General features: G+C 40.5%; 2 protein-coding genes across 5 annotated transcripts in view; one reads left to right on the top strand and one right to left on the bottom strand.

The window, feature by feature from the left end:
- Positions 1-17,853, bottom strand: part of MED12L (mediator complex subunit 12 like) — a 385,357-nt gene that overhangs the window by 179,289 nt on the left and 188,215 nt on the right. The window lies entirely within an intron of this gene.
- Positions 10,761-17,853, top strand: part of P2RY14 (purinergic receptor P2Y14) — a 41,813-nt gene continuing 34,720 nt past the window's right edge. For all 4 annotated transcript variants that reach the window (XM_027875729.1, XM_027875732.1, XM_027875730.1 and 1 more), the window contains exon 1: positions 10,761-10,961. The gene's annotated coding sequence lies outside the window, so the exon portion shown is untranslated. The remainder of the gene's footprint in view (positions 10,962-17,853) is intronic.

Below are 17,853 nucleotides of genomic sequence, written 5' to 3'. Positions count from 1 at the left end.
TAAGAGAGAAACAATGCACTACCTAGATCCATAGGTGTTAGAAAAGGAAGGGGCCTCAGAACTCATCTCCAATATAAAAGAAGAAAATAAGATACAAAGAAAGGCACTAACTTCCCCAGGTTCACTTAAAGAATCAATAACAGCTGGGATCATGGAACCATCACTTTAGAGCTGAAAGGGACCTTAGAGATTATCTAGCCAAATCTCATTCAAAAGACTGGGATATTGAGGCCGTGAAATGTCAAAGGATTTGCTTAAGTCTTTCAAAAGTTGTTATATACATCATTATCCTAGTTCTGCTCACTTTATGCTGCATCCTTTCATGAAAGTCTTCCCATGAAATTATTTGCATATTTGTTTGCGTATTATATGAACTTATTTATGCATGTTGCTTCCATACTTCCCTCACCCCCACTCCAAATGGATAGGGAAATTACTTGGTGAAATTACTTGGTAACAAGGATGATTTCCACTGTTGCATTTTTTCTCTCTCGACAGTGGAAAGTATATTGCTTCCTTCAATGCTCATCTCCAGCTCCTCCTTCTCTGATTACCCCAGGTGTTCTCCAAATCCCACCTTTATCCAATAACTGGGAGATATTGGGAGAGCAGAAGCAGGCTGAGGACTGGTGAATATATCATATATTTTTCTGTGTACCTGTCTCCCCCCTAGTAGAATGTAAGCACTCTAAGGGCAGGAAGGGTCTCACGTACAAGTGTAATATCCCCAGTGCCCAGCATAGTGCTTGGTAGCTAGAAGTCTTCTGTGTTTTCTGTGACTTCACATGTGTAATCTATTTCAAAGTCCTTGCCTTCTCAAGGTGGGTGCAGGGTAGAAAGGGATAAAAGGAATTTGGAACCCCAAAATTATTTTTTAAAAAGAATGTTAAAAAATTTTACACATAATTGAGGAAAAAAAATTCAAAGCATCACTTCCTATGCAAAACTCCAGCCAAGGGAAACTAAATTTGAGGTATTAGAGTTGTTCCCTCCAGGATGATCTCTCTAGATAAAACTGCCAAGATTTTTCCCCTTTAATCTTTGCTGTGAAGGACGGTTCTCTGCAATGTGAGGGAAGATACAAGGGGAAAATTAGGTGACACAAAAAGGAAAGATCATGATAAAAATAAAATATTAAGCATTAAAAAAATAAAACGATGCAAAAGCAATCTTCTCAGAATTTTCTTTCAGTTAGAATTTATTTACACCAGTACTGCCTCACAGGAAGTTGATGCAGAGCATCCCTCAAGTTTCTTTCTCTGATCTACAATTTTCAGGAGCTACAGTGTGCTTCAAAGACCAGAAGACAACAACTACGTCAATTCATTTCACTAAATGTTAGTTGCTTCATCTGCCAGAAGATGGCGACATTTTATCACACTTGTTTTCCAAACTAATTTTTTTAAGAAAAAAATTGGCTTAAAATCCAAGGCAAAACAACTATCGGAGTACCTGCCATTTCTTTTCAGAGGGGAAAGTCATTGTAAGATGAGGCAATGGCTGATTTTTTTTCAAGAAGGAAAGAATACATGACTCATGTATCTGTCAGCAGGTATCAGCAGTGAGTATCCAAGGAACACAGGAAAAACCCCAGAGTTGGCTTCGAATCAAAACCAAGAGAATTTTAGGTCCTGAAATAGGGTAAAAGCAAAGGAGTATATGTGACTATTGAAGTTAGAAGTAAAGCGAAAGGAGATGGATGGGGACTGATTTCCTTAGTACCAGGAACTCCTAAATAATAAAACTCCATGTATGACAGTGGTTTAGTACATTCTCTGCAATTTATAGTCTTGGACAGATTCTCAGATTACTAAAAACACTATGATTTGACCAGGAGGATCACATAGCAGAAACTGAAATTGAGCCCAGGTTTCCTGATTACTGAGCCCATGCTGAGTTCCATATAGTATATTATTTGCAATATTTTAGTAAATTACCTCCTATGCTCTAATAACTTTAATGTAAGTCATTATTAACCTTTTGTACTTCTCAAAGAAATAGCACAGTGTAATCCACAAAGAAATACAAAGGAATTACAGAGATCTGGCTTTGACTTTGGGCAAGGCTTCTCTGGTGATCAGCCCCCCTGGTCAATTAATCAAAAAGTAGTGTGCTAGGTGCTGAAGACACAAAGAAAAAGCAAAAACCAGTTACTTCCCTCAAGCAGGTCCTCATTTTCTTAATCCATAAAAGGAGAAGTTTGGAAGTGATCTCTAAGCTCTCACATTCTCTCATCAGTGATCTGCCTGCCTGAAACTACAAGTTAATCCTAGCATCTAGTTTATACAGGGCAATAGATCAACACAAAGATCCCCTGAGTCAGAGTTCTTCGATTCTGCAGCCAATTTATGATTTTTCATCAAGCTTGGCCTGGCTGTCATGGCAGAAATGGGCAACCATTCTACAGCTATCACTTCAGTTTGGTTCTTGAGACAAGGGCTTGCTTTTCTTTTTGGTTTCTTGTCCCCAGAAATGTCTAATAAATCCTTGTTGAATGAAAGAATGGATGGGTGGAAAATATTCCTAACATGTTCAACAGTTTTCTGGGGTATGTTATTTGTATTCTATGCTAGCCAATGAAACTGGAGGGAAAACAGCAAGCTTTGAAGGAATCTTATTCCCCACACAATACTAATCCCCAAAGCAGTAGTATCAAGAGATACAGATTACTGTCGTTCACATTCTACCAGAACAAAGGGCAAGAGCACTTGTTTATAAACTATTAAAGTTCTTCTTTAAAAGTTCTTCCAGCCACAGTTTGGAAGAAGAAAAGTGTTTGATTTATAGTGTCTGAAATAGGGGTTTTTACTTGGGGTCTGTGACCTTGTATTGTTAAAAAGATATCTATTTTGTTGAACTGTATTTCAGAGTAACTGGTTTCTTCTGTACTCTCATGTCTTTTATTCTATACACTTAAAAACATTATTCTAAGAAGGGATCCATAGGCTTTATCAGAATACCAAAGGAATCCATGACACCAAAAAAAAAAAAAAAAAAGGTTAAGAATCCCTGATCTAAAATGAGATTAGAAAATTACATGAGGTTAAAAACCTTCTCTCTACTGGCGTAACTACTGAAGAAATGTTTCCTATGACCCTTCAGCCAGTCTTTCTACTCCTGGAGATGCCAAAAAGGAAGGAAAGTGAAGTTCTTTTTCATTTATTTCGGATGAGTTTTGAATGTGCCTGCCTTGAAACTGGGAGTGGGGGGAGATATAAAGGAGAGAAAGTGGTGGGCTACTTATATGAGGGGCAGCTAGGCGGCTCAATGGATAGAGTGCCCAGCTTGGAGTCAGGAAGACCTGAATTCAAATTGGGCTTACTAGCTGTGTGAGGCTGGGCAAGTCACTTCACCCTGTTTGCCTCAGCTCTTCGTGTGTAAAATGAGCTGGAGAAGGAAATGGCAAACCATTCCAGTATCTCTGCCAAGAAAACTCCAAATGGGGTCACGAAGAGTCAGACACAACCGAACAACAACAACTAAGATGATCCTTCCAGTCTCTTTCACCTTTATTATTTCCTAATTATAGGTACCTATGATTTCTGCTGATAGAATGTTCGGGAGCTTTGCCGAACCACAACTGTTCCCTTGTATGTTAGTAAATCCCCTTCCCCCACCCCCAGTGCCTAAAATACTGCTTAGTAAAGGCTTGCTGATTGATTGACTGATGAAATGAGGGAAGAGCTTTGCAGGGGGGAAAATGTGTAATGTATACACTTACAGAAAAATTTAAACATCACAATTAACTCACAGAATTCTACTTGGTGGTCATCTAATCCAAAGCAAACCCCCAAAATAATCTTTCTGTAACATCTAAAAATGGTCATTGAGTCTGTGCAGGAAGTAACCTGGAGTAAGCCATTCTACTTTTGAACTGTTTTCATTATTCGTAACAGGGTACCTAGGTGGGCTTGAAATCAGGAACATTCATCTTCACGTGTTCAAATCTGGCCTCAGACACTTATCAGCTGTGTGATCCTGGGCAAGTCACTTAACCCTGTTTGCCTCAGTTTGCCTAAGCCCTTTCCTATCCAACAACCATTCAATGGGGAGTTACAGAATATTTGATAGTAGAGAACATTTCTTTCATGTGGTCTGGTTTAATCCTTAGTGCTTATCAAAGCTAAAATAATTATATTGATAACATTAAGAAAAAAACTGGTAAGTGAAGAAAGGGGTTTGTTTAAAATGCAGTCGGTACTACTAGGCACAGTGAAACGTTAACTTTAACATTAATGAGATATTGAAACTATATGGAAATCCATATGAGATATTGAAACTATATGGAAAGATATTCTGTTCTGATAAAAAGAAAGTATGTTGGTGAATTAGTCTTAATGCAGAAAAGTCAATACAGAACGTGGAGCATATCACGCATACAACTTGAATTTCAATAAGACAGATTATAATCCTTATAACAAATTGTTTTGATATTATTGCTCATTCAGTGATCACTTTAGTATCTTCACGAGTACCAATGATGAAAGCATAAAATTTTACAATGACAATAATAATAATAAAAGTAGATAACAGCTGTGTGCCAGGAACCATGCAAAATACTTTACAAATATTAGCTCATTGAGTCTTATACAACCTCTGAGAGGTAGGTGCTATCATTAGCCCCAATTTAGAGATGAGGAAACTGAGGCAAACAGGTTAAGTCACTTGGCTAGTAAGTATCTGGAGCCTATTTAAATTCAGGTCTTCCTGATTCGAAGCTCCACTATACCCCAAGTTGCCCCATTATAAAGAAATTCAGAAATAATTAGCTACTATGTCACTTCACAAATATTGATCCTGTCATTTATAGATTGCCTACTATATGCCAGGCACTGAGCTATATTATTTACAAATCTCTCATCTGATTCTCAAAACAACCCTGCAAGGTAGGTACTATTATTGTGCCCATTTTATAATTGAGGAAACTGAGGCAGGCAGTGGTTAAGTGACTTATCCAAGGTCCACAGCCAGGAAGCATCTGAGGCCGATTTTGAACTCAGGTCTTCCTGTCTCTAAGCTCAGCATTCTAGCCACTGTACCATCTAGCTAGCTGCCCCAAAATACAAAGTAATTTAAAGAGGAAGAGATTTCTAATAACCCAGGAGGCTCCCATCCAATTGAAACGTTATCAGTGCCTAAGAACAGCTCCTTCTACAATTATTCCCACAATTATATAACAGTTGAGTGCTTTGCAAAAGCACAGTATTTTAAACCCATCTCTCATTTGAGCCTCACATATTGTTTTATATACTGCTATGATTGGCTGCACTGGGTCACGACGGAGAAAATGCAGCAGCCAAAAATTCCAAAGGCCCTGGGGAGGTCTGGGAAATCAGGGCCAAGTTGACTTTTTCTCTAATCTAGCATGGAGGCAATTGCAAAACATGAGGTCATGCTCACACACCAGCGTTCCCTCAGTCCCTCCTCGGCCTCTGTGCATCACCTCCCACTGGCACTGACTTAAAACCAGGTACTCGAAATGTTCCCATGTCCTTTCCCTGATGCCCAAATCTTATGAGGCTTTCTGCTTGCAATAACAGGAAAAACAATTTCCCCTTTCACTGCCCCAAAGGTGGAACTGTTTGGATAGGATCTAATGATTAACAGAAAGCACTAATCTAGCCAGCCTCAGTGTTGGTCTACCCTTGAAGGCAAATTAGTCTCCCCAGAAGGAGATGCAGATAGATCTTAAAACTCTCAATGGATAAAATGATCACATGCAGCTCTGACGTGCCCCTTTTCCCCACTTCTCCCAGTCAAACCTGCGTTCCTGCTTCCAGGCTTTCTGGAACAAACCGTGGGTCAGGAGAACATGTCACTGCTCTTTTTATAAGACATCGAGGAAGAAAGAAATCAAATTGAATAAAATACAAGCAACTGAGATCCAAGGTGCAGGGTATCCAAAGAGACCAGACATTATTGTTGGTAATGACGATCTTAGATAGTTCTTAAACCAAGAATATTCATATGATGCTTTAGAACTTGTTTTTTATTAGCACAACCTTGACCAATGTCAACATTTCTTTACAGAAGAACGAACCAAAACAAAAAGGGGCTGCTAATCTCTGGCTTGTGAAGTTGGATTACTTTAAGTATATAGTAAACTCTTTCAAAAGGTCCAATACTGCTCTGCTTTTCTGGGTCACCTTTTCAGCTTTCTTCTGCTCTGGCGCCTGTTTCTTCTTCTTCTTCCTCTTCTTCCTCTTCTTCATTACTATCCCTCACTTGTCTAATAAGTCCCCTTGCCCTTTCCTCCTCAATGAAAGCCCTCCCACATAAGCACAGAAAAGCAAAACAAATTACAGATGCTTTCAAAAAGACCTCCAATGTTGCTTCCAATTCTAAATAGAAAATTCTAATGCTTTGGGTTTTTTTTAAGAGGCCACGAATGTCATGCAAGTTAGACATAAGCCTAGCTAGAGTAACTCTTTTATTAGTAATTAAATTAATAACTAATACTCTTTTTTGTACTACTGCTAATATGAATAATAACAATAGCTTCATGTTTCTTTGGCACATTACAATTTGCAAAGTACTTTCCCCTAATAACTGTGTAGCAAATAGTGCATATTTTGTGGGTCCAGACTTGTGACTTCTTTAGTCAGTCAATATGCATTTATTAAGTGCCAACTGTGTACCAGGAACTGTGCTAAGCCCTAGGAATATAAAGTAAAGTAAAAGACAGTCCTCTTCTCTTGATGAGCTCTGCCTAACTGGGGAGCCAGCATGCAAACAGCCAAGTACAAGCAAGCAAGATATTTACTGTTCATCCGTTTCAGTCATGTCTGACTTGTTGTGACCCTATTTGGGGTTTTCTTGGCAGAAATACTGGATTAGTTTGCCATTTCCTTCTCCAGTTCACTTCACAGATGAGGAAACTGAAACAAACAGGGTGAAGTGACTTGCCCAGGGTCAAAGAGCTAGGAAGTGTCTGAGGCCAGATTTGAACTCAGGAAGATGAGTCTTCCTGACTCCAGGCCCAGCACTATATCCACTATGGTGCAACCTAGCTGCCCCCACAAGCAAGATATAGACAAGATAAATTTCAAAATAATCAACAGAGGGAAGGCACTGGTATTCAAGATGACAGGGAAAGGTTTCGGTGAGGCAAACCCATTCATTAATGCAGATGGGACTTTAAACAGGGGCCCGGCACCATTTTTGTCACGGACCTCAAACTACCCCCTTCCTTGGGCAGTCTGATGAACTCCATGGGCTCCTTCTCAGAATAAAGTTTTTTAAACTCATAAAATAAAAAATACAGGATTCCAAAAGGAACCCATGATATTAATGTAATGTCTCACAGGCATCACAATGAGAACTAAGCCCTGGGTAATCGCTTACAGCGGCCAAGGGGTTAAACTGGCTGGAAGACTGGAGTGAACCAGGTAGCAGGCTTAGTCAAGAACTGACACGGGGCCAAGGATGTCAAATCTGGTAACACACCTGCAGGCTTAAGGGGAGCTGGGAGGCCGGTTCATCTGCTCCCTTCCCAAGCCTGGCTTCGCAGAAAATGTGGCAACATCCTGGGACTTGACTGCTGCTTACAGAGAAGACTACTGCAGACTGGACTAGGTAACGGAAAGAGAGAAAGACAGCTTGGGAAAAAGCTCCTGATCTCATTTTTATAAAATGTAAAGCATCACAGATTGATAGACAGACATCTGTTGCTGCTTGGTCATTTTTCACTCGTGTCCAACTCTCCGACCCCTTTCGGGGTTTTCTTGGCAGAGATACTAGAGTGGCTTGCCGGTTCCTTCTCCAGCTCATTCAACAGATGAGGAAACTGAGGCAAACACAGTGAAGTAACTTGTCTAGGGTCACATAGATAGTAAATGTTCTGACACTGGACCTGAACTCTTGAAGATGAGTCTGACTTCAGGCCCAGAATGCTATCCATTGCAACACCTAGCTGCCCTTATCTCATAGGGGAAGTTGAATTCAAAGAGAACGGGACTAACCATAAAATATACTATAGTGATCTTACAGACCACATATAGAGAAAGTCACAGGGGAGGCTCAGTGGGGCAGTGAGGAGAGAGGCTAGATGGGATGATGGAAGGAGGAGGCAGCAAGAAATTACTTGAAATTACTTGCTGTTTCCATGGGTTTGTTAGAAGTGGTGCTGTGTAACCATACAAACCATAGTTTAATGTCAAAAATCACAGAATCTCAGGAGTTGAAAAGGGTGTCAGGGGTCCCCAGGTCCAGCCTGTAACCTGACTACAATTAGTCCAGTTTGTAACCCATTTCCATCTTTACACTAGTCTACATCTACACTCTATCCAACATCTCAGGATTTAGTTCAGTGTTTCTTACTCCAACTATCCTGTGCTTAAATGATTTCAGTGTCTGGAAGCCCACTCACTACTTCCCGAGGCTTCTCATTCAGAAAAATCACAGAATCTTAAGAGTTGAAGGAGACCTCCCTCATTGACCAGCTGGTTCAAGCCATACCTGAAAAAGAATCACCAAGAAGTCTGATGAAAGACTTCTAATGAGGAGAAAGCCATCCTCTCCCAAGAAAGCCCAAGCTATTTGGGGCTACTTCTAATAGTTAGGAAGTTTTTCCTTACATCAAACCAAAAAAATCTACCTCTATAAAACCCCGACTCCTATCCCTCCCTCTTCTAGGGCTCCTAATTTTGTCCTCTAGGGGCCAAGCAAAGCAAGTCTAACTCATGAGCTAAAATTCATAAAGCACTTATTAGCACAATGCCTAGCAGACAGTAGGTGGTTAATAAATGCTTGTTCCCTTCCCCCTCCACGTGACAACAACCTTTCAAATAAGGGCTGCTGCCCTCAAGTAAGTGCTACTCTCTAACTGGCATGAAGGGAACCAATCAAATTCTGCACTCACATTACCCAAATCTTTCTCTGACTCAGTGGCATAGCCATTCCAATCAATCAGTCAGTAAACATTTATTAAGAGTCTACTACATGCCGGGAACCTGTGCTAAACACTGGCTTTCTGTCACATTTCTGGACTCTCACATTTCAAAGGCTCTCATATAATCCAGATGGGCTCTGGGGTCCAAGGAAGTGTATTTTAGAATAAGAGAATAATTTCTCTTAGAATTCTGGCACAATGCACAATTAACAATTGCATTATTAACTGCCCATATATGTACATGTTATATATATATGTAATAATGACAATTTTCCACAAAGGAAGGGACCTTAAAAATTGTCCGGATTAAACCTCTCTCTGTCTTGAAGAACTTGAGGAACAAAAGGTGAGCTGACTTGCATAATTGGTCCAAACGTCAGACCAGAACCCAGGTAAAATGACTGGACCCAGGAAGACTCTGGGAATGGGGAATGCCTAACTGGAAGAAGCAAGCTGACACATGAGAAAGAGGATACAAGTACAACGGGGGACCAACCCTAGCCCTTAAGGACGAAGAAATATTTTACTAGGTAATGGCAAATCAACACCTTAGACAACAAAGACAATGAGAAAGTGGATGATAAGAGTGAAGAGATGGGATCAGAGTGGTCCAGAAGAAGACATGTACTTTTTGGACACTGGTTAATATTGGAATTCATTTTGTTTCTTGTAACAAGCCTCCCGGTGTACTTCTGAATCTAGAAGCAATCACACACAGGGAAAGATCAACTCTTGCATTTATCTGCAGTGAGATCTAGGGCGAGACACTTTACCAACATGAGTTTCAGCTTCTTCACCTGTAACATAGGATGTGATGATCACTAAGGTTTCTTCCTGTGATGTTCCTAGAAGGATTCCATGCCCTGGGGAGGCAGGAGTGGAGACAGAAATTTCTAATGCTGCAATTTATGGAGCTTGAAAGAAAACTCAAAAGATTAACTGATACATGACTTTGAAAAAAATTTTTTTTAAGAGAATCATAAACGACAATGAAGTCAGATACAAACTGAAAAAGCATCTAGTCCATGCTCTTGTTCATTTGACAGATACTATGCATATGTAGAGAGTGCACTATGGTCCAAACATTGTTAGATTTGGACACAAATGGCATCAGGTCAAATCCTCCCTGTGCTTCCTTTCTAACAAATGTGACTCTGGATAAGTCACTCCACTTGCTTAAAGGCCGGTTTCTTTATCTGTAAAATAAAGGGTTGGATCAGAAGATCTCTAAGGTTCTTGTGACCCTCTGATACCATCCAGAAAATAACAGAGGTAAAAGGAGAAGCTACACTTCTTATATCTGAATCCTCCACAATCATGCATAAATTCTGACCAAAAAAAAAAAACAAAACAAAACTGAAAATCTCTTCTTTAGCAACTGTGATCACTGCTGTGTGTCCAAACACTTCGCTGCCCAAATTTCCATCCTGCATCACTAGGTAACCTCTTCCTCCTCTCTTGCTATTAATCTCTAGCTATATTTACACTGGGCTATTTTACTAATGTTTGGAGGAAGGTGGTTCAGATATAGCAAACAGAATATTATCTGAGTGTTTGATCACCATAAATGTCATCTGTTTTCCACCTTGGAGCGAGCATATGTAGAATTGCAAAGTAGGGACTAGCACTTTTCTCTTCCTTTAGAGCTTAAAATATATCGAGCAAATTTCATTTAGGGGGAAGGAGGAGAGCGCAGAATAGGAGAGGTGGGTGATCAAAGAGGCAAGTGGTCTGGGATCACTTAAAGATCACATCCAAACATTCAGATGCAAGACCACGCTTACATGCGAAATACCTCGCTCTTCACTCCCGGTTTCCTACTGCCAACCCCTTAAAAGGCACAGACGGAAACTCAGTTCTGCAACATTCTGTGAAAGGCAGCCTGGCTATCTTGAGGTTTCTAATCAAAAGAGCTAGTTCCTGATTTTTGCTGGGGCTGGAACCATCAGGACTCAGGCAGCCTCTGAACATTTTAGTTAGGAAAGAAATGTATTTTAAAGGACTCCATCAAGAAGATTTTCTTAAATGAGGGGTATTTGATGCCTTCAAAAGAGAAGACTATAGGAGAAAAGTAAGTAAAATAATTACTTCACATAATTTTAAAAGTGCACCATGATAATGTATACTGGGGAACGGGAAGCAACTGAAATGGGCTGCCAGTCTTTTCCTAAATAGTACTTTGTGTTCCTGAATTTGTCCAGCTGCTGCCCTGATGGATACGTCCACACAACGCACACAGAAAAGCTGCTTTTAGAATCAGTGGCTGAATACGGGAGGGAGTGAGGGGAGAAAGACATCCTCTACTGCCTTAACATACATAGTGTGGTCCTAAGTCAAAATGGCTGTGGGTTTTTTTGTTTTTTTTTTTTAATACCTAACACAAAGGCATGTTAATGACAACTTAAAAGATCTCTTTTAGAAATATAACAATTACTGCATTATAGGTATGTTTTCAATTTCTCTAAAGTACTATTTTACAACTACATAAAATGTCATCAAGACATCAATACTAATACACTAAGTACAGTGGCAAGAGAATCTGATTTGAGGTCCAAGGGCCTGAGATGGAATCCCGACTGTGACATATTAGTCGTGTGATATTGAGCAAGTCATTTTGTTTCTCTGGGACTCAGTTTCCTCCTATGTAAAAAGAGTGGTTTGAGCTAGATGATCTTCGAGGTTCCTTTCAGCTCAAAAAAAATCTATGAACCTGACTAGGTACATGTGTGTGTGTGTGTGTGTGTGTGTATGTACCTATACATATATACAAACATATACATAGAAAAGGCTACCTTATGACTGCTGTGATCATGGGCTCAGTTACTTTACCTCTAAAGCTCAGTTTCCCTAACTGTAAAATGGGCAGCTTTGACTAGATGATCACCAAGGTCCAGCTAACCAGGTTGAAATCAGTGATCTACTTAGGGCTATATATTTACATGCTGAGGAAGCAACACAGTCCTGTGCGATCCATAAGGAAAAAGAAATCAGGAAGGACACAGAGGAAAAGGCTGTGCCCTGAGATTCCTACCTGCAGAATGTTAGACTGGGAAGGGCCTGGCAGAACACTGGCTTTGGGGTGAGAACTGGGTTCAAATCCCAGCCCTGCCACTTAATACCTGTGTACCAGGTCGTCTTTCAAGACCTCAGTTTTCTTATCTTCGAAGGAAGGGGGTTAGACCTTTAAGATACTGTCCAGGAATAAAATCCTGAGACTCTCCTGAAAGCCAAGACCACCTAATCCAAATTCTTCATTTTATCTGAGTCCTCGGAGCCCCAGAAGCCAAGTTCCTTACCCCATGGCAAACACAACACAGTAGCTGAAAAATAAAGATAGGACCCAGGAACTGGCACAGAGACAGGGTCTGTGATTTCATCAGTAGGGAGAATTATTAAATGAGGAAATTCTTTTTATCAATGCACATCAGCACTTCAACAGTCCCAGAGAGTTGCCTAGAGCAAAGAGAGGTTAGGTGATCTGTCCAGGGCCACTCAGCTGGTATGGGATTTGGACCCAGGTATTTCTGGCTTTGTGACCCCCTCTCTGTCTACTGCAACTTGATGAAAAAATGAATTATGAACAAATCATATAAAAATACTATATTGTTGTTTGAATCCCCAACCTAACTCAAACCTTTTCTGGTTACATCTTACATTCCCCTAATAGAAGGAAAGAAGGCAGGGACTGTTGTATTTTATTTGTTTGGGCAGCCCTGGCACCCAGTATTATACTTTGCACACTGTGCTCAATATATCAAGCAAATGATATGTTTGTATCTATATATTTCAGTTTAATATTATGGCCTTAAAGGTAGAAAGGAAAGAGAAAGAAAAGAGGGAACAGGGTTAGAAGTGGAAGGTGTGACCAAATTTCCTGCCAATCTCTATTTGCCAGGGCCCATCTCAACCAACCACTACCACCGCAGTACCGTTCCTTCACTAGCGTGACAATGCTCTGACCTACAGATAACTCTTCCTCTTTCTTACCCCCAATTTTATCTGTTTGATCAATCTCTCAAATACTCTGACTGGAAGCAGGAAAAATTGTTTTTCTTCACCATGCCATAGGACTGACCAGACAAAAACAAAAAACCCTCCTACACTGCCCCCCAAAAAAACACATTTACTAGTGAGCTACTATGTTGAAAGAATGGTACTGAGAGCTAGGGATATGCAAACAAACAAATAAAACCTCACAGACCCTGTCTTCTCCTTTCATTCTAGTGGGGGGGGGGGAGGTAAGATGGCCCCAGCTAAGTAAATACAAATTATTTTGAGCTAGGCTGGATTCCTCTAGGACCTGGAACCTGAGCTATAAATGCTAAGAGGTAGAAGTGAGGAGGGAACGTACCTCGAGCACGCTTAGGCATGCAGAGCAGCCTGACTGAACTCCAGAGACAGAAGGCCAAGCTCAGGGCAGAGCAGGCAGGCCAGGCTGACTGGAATGTGGAGGACATGAAAGAGGTCTACAAAGACAGGCTGGAGCCCAGATCGAAGAGGGCTTTAAAGGCCAGACAGAGGATTCTGCATTTTATCTGAGATGTAGCAAGGGCCTAAGGAAATCATCTGATGTGGACATGGAATGTGTCTTAGAAATATTATTTCTCAGTACGGAAAATTAATGGCAGAGTTTTCAACCTCAGAATCAGACCCATAACTCAAGTAACAACCCACTTTTTAAAAGTCCTGATAAAAATGAGCCATCTTCGTTGTCTAGCTAAGCAAAACAAGCCCTAAAGAGAAAAGTATATTCTTTCTTACTAGCTGTGCATGTGACTCTGGGAAACTGCTGTCTGCCTCAATTTCTTCATTTTTCTAATAGGAATAATTATCCCACCTTCTTTTCAGGGATGCTGTAAGGATCAGGTGATATATTGGTAAAGTCCTTTTAAAACCTTAAAACACTATATGAATACTATTATTATCTTTATTTCCCCAAAAAATTTAGGTTTCAAGAAATAGAAAGGCACTTAAGAGATCCTAAGGCAACTTCCCCATTTTACAGATGATGAAACTAAGGCCCAGAGAGGTCCATATAATAACAATAACTGTCATGATTATCAGGACTGTGGGTTCCTTGAGACCATGGGCTGGTTTTTGCCTTTCTTTGTACGCCCATTGATTAGTACTTTGGCATGGAAAACTGATTTGGGTAGTGCCAATTTTCCCATTGTGTTTTGTAAACCTTAATGTGCTCTGCCCATTGATTAGCACAATATATACAGTAGGTGCTTAATAAATGTTCTTTGGCCTATAGAGTAGAGCATTTATTAAGTACCTACTGAATACAAAACACACTATCTATACATACCTCCAAGATCCCTGAGCTGCCATCCCTTCCAGAACTAGGAATAAAAAGAGTTCATATTCTTAAGAGTTCCTTAAAGCTGACAAAGCCATATGCTGTCTTATCTTAATTGATCCTTACCAGTCCTAGAAGGTAAGTTCAATAGATGCTATCACCCCCTTTACTCAGAAAGCAGAGTTTAAGAAGGCCAAGAAAAATGGTGGCTATTCTCTAAAAATCAAGAGGTATAAAAGCCAAAAACAATGAGAAAATTGGTGCTACCCAGATCAGCTCTCCATGCCAAAGTATTTTCTGATTTCCACTGTATCAAAATTATGGATCTAGAAGGGACCTCTCAAGCCATCTCATAGAATGATACTAGAGTGGTCTGCCATTTTCTTTTCCAATTCATTTTGCAGATAAGGAAACTGAGGCAAACAGGGTTAAGTGACTTGCCCAGGGTCACATAGCTAGTAAACTTCTGAAGCCAGATTTGAATGACTCTTCCTGACTCCAGGTCTGACACTCTATATGCTTTGCCACCTAGGTGGCCATGAGGTGGGTACTAAGGGAATTATAAGAGAGATTAAGTGACTTGTCCATGGTCAACTCCTCAGTGTTGAACCTAGGTCTCTTCCAACTCCAAGGGCACTATACCATGCTGGTAAATGATAAAAACTCACAATATATATATATTTACAACAGCTACCAAACACATAACAGATGCTAGAGATGAATCTTCTAATCCAGGTATCATTCATACTGTGTCCCAGAAGTCTTAGAGCAGTTTTAATCCATTAAATATTTAATCGCTTTAATATGTTGAGAGCTTAAAGCTGCACTCTTTTGGGACACTTAATTTTCATTTGGTTACATGAACCCCTTCAACCTTTACTGATGCCAACTTACAGAGAGGAGCAGAAATTCTAACAGGGCACGACAATCAAGATAAATGGGTTAATGGAGAAACATACCCATAGTAAACCAAATATTAGCAATATGAGTTTAAGGCTACGTATACACTGTTATCCAATGTTGTTTCCAGGGCAGGGACTTAATTCTGTGAACTTTCTCCTAATCAGTGGCACGGATGTTGGCCTGGGCACTTGGATTTTCCCAACAAAAGGCTGCAGTAAATAATGGGTAGGATGTGGGAATGTGGCTAGAGGCACTTGTGGCAGGGGGGATGGTTCTAGCTTCAGATCTCCCATGCAAAGCTCAAGAACCATCCTAACACACCTAATGCATTAAGGCTGATGGAGTTGTTTCCTCAATAAAACCCTGTGATGTAGAGCGTGGATATTATTCTTGCAATTTCAAAGATGTGGAAAAGGAGGCTCAGGCCGCTTAGGATGGTTGGATCCAGTGTGGCGGGGGCAGGGTCGGGGTGTTTGTGTGTTTCTGGGTAAGTGGCTTAAGGAAGACAGCACAAGGACAGTCCTGGGAAGCCCCCACTTCTTGACTGAGGATGATGTAATTATCCCCATCCTGTGTCATGTCAAATATCCTAAGTTATGGCAGTCACATGTCAGCCAGGAAGGCATATGTCGGACTAAGGGATTTCTTCACAGTCTCTTGCCACATGTGGAGGAGGAAGAAGTGGTGTCTAGGTGTGTCCATAAAAGGGTGACGGCAATATTGACGTCTAGCCAGTGGGAGCATTCAGGTATGCAAACCCAAGGGGACTTTCTTTGGGATTTGGTCATGATTTTTTTTTGAAAGTTTTAATTCAGTTTCCTCAAAAGAAAGGACCAATGTGTGACCTTGAGCAAGTCACTTAACCCCAATTGCCTTTAAAAAAAAAAAAGGAAAGAAAAGAAAGAACCACATCCAATCTGAAACATACACTTTCTTCTCTCCTGCCCCCACCCTCAATGCTCCCCTTATGGACACACAACAACTACATTTTTGACTAGCATTAAAGTAACCAAAATAAAAAGATTCCACCTTTTGAGCTAGACAGGATCACATATCCTAGATTTTGAGCTACAGGGAACTTTTTTGGTCCTCTGGCCTAACCCCATCATTTTACAGATGAGGAAACCGAGGCCAAGAGCAATGAAGTGACTTGCCTAAAGACAGTAAGTTAAGCCTGGGGATTCCATCCCATGTCCATTCCCTCCAAATACAAACCTTCTCTCTCCCTCACTCACATACTGTTTGTTTTGTTTCATATTGTTTTCCTATGGCACCATACTGTAGCCCACATGTTAATTACGGAGTTGCAAAGAGGCACATTATCCCTAGAATATATTGCTAGAGACAGTAAGTCTGGGCACACAATATTTTCAAAACCACTGTGTGGTATTAAGATGTTAAAAAAAAATTTCTAATAGGAAGAGTATATTTGCAAAACTTCAGAATAACATTCTTATCTTGAAAAATCACACAGACAAAACCCAAAAACCCAAGTCCCATAATCCAATAGCCAGGGCTCACTGTGCTATTCACACTACCATAGCCTGGTTTCATGACTCAGTTCGTTAATCAATTTACTGTATGAGGAATCCTGGGAAGGTTTGGGGTCAGGTATGAGGAGAGGAAGGGAAAAGAATCAGAGTTCTAGAGTCTCTCCTTAAAGAACTAACTATACACTCATAAATGAGCCAAAGGAGATGTTCTGTGTTTGGTCATTTTACAGCCATCTGTAGGGAACTAAGGACAAATCCCTGGCTTCGAGGCACCCTGCCACACCAGGACCCCTCTTCTGACATCAAATCCCAGCTTCTTTCACTGCAGCCTGCGTCTTCACTACAGAACAAATGTGGGGCTGATGGAATGAGATTCAGACTTACATTCTTGGAGGTGGGAGGTGAGATTGGGATGCTGACAGACAAGGTCCAGTTGAACAAGGCTGAAATCTGTTTCTGACACTTACTGCTCTGTACCACTCTGAGGAAAGTCACCACTAAGGCTTCCCCAACTATAACAAGGCAGGAGTTAAATGTGTACTACCCACTACACAGTCATGATGAACTTTTAAGTTCTGTATTAAAAAAAAAGAAAAAATACTATGTATAAGTAAGTAGCTATTATTATTACAATTAACCACAGTTGTCAATGCATACCAATTCAATGCATGTGAAAAAAAGTTACAATGACGGCAAATATGAAGTTTATACAATTCAATTCAATTATCAACAAGGAAGAAAAGGCAACAAACATTTATTAAGTGCCTAATGTGTGCCAGGCCCTCTGCTAAGCACTTTCCCATTTGCTCCTCACAATAACCCTGGAGGTAGGCGCTGTTATTATCTCCGTTATACAATGAAGGACACTGAGGCAGGGGTTAAATGACTTGGCTGAGGTCACAGAGCCAGTGAGTACCTGAGCCTAGATTTAAGTCTTCCAGAATTCTCTCTACTTTGTGCTACCTAGCTGCCTCTAAGCATCATTATCAACAACAACAAAGTATACAGATATCAGGTATCTTCTTTAGCACAGGGCATTCCTCTCGTGGGAAATCCCCTCACCAGAGTAGATGGTTTCCTTGTCCATGATTTAGAAGAAAAGACTCTGGGAATTGACTGTGATGACGAGAAGTAACTGGTTTAGGGTCATTCAGCTAATCAAGTGACTGAAGTCTTCCTAACTCCAAGCCAAGCACTCCTTTCACCCTGACACTGCCACACACACACACACACACACACACACACACACACACACACACACACAC

The sequence above is a fragment of the Vombatus ursinus genome, unplaced genomic scaffold (genome assembly GCF_900497805.2).
Source record: "Vombatus ursinus unplaced genomic scaffold, bare-nosed wombat genome assembly UNPS02014810.1, whole genome shotgun sequence".
Lineage (NCBI taxonomy): Eukaryota > Metazoa > Chordata > Mammalia > Diprotodontia > Vombatidae > Vombatus > Vombatus ursinus.
This window is presented reverse-complemented; position numbering and strand designations above follow the sequence as displayed.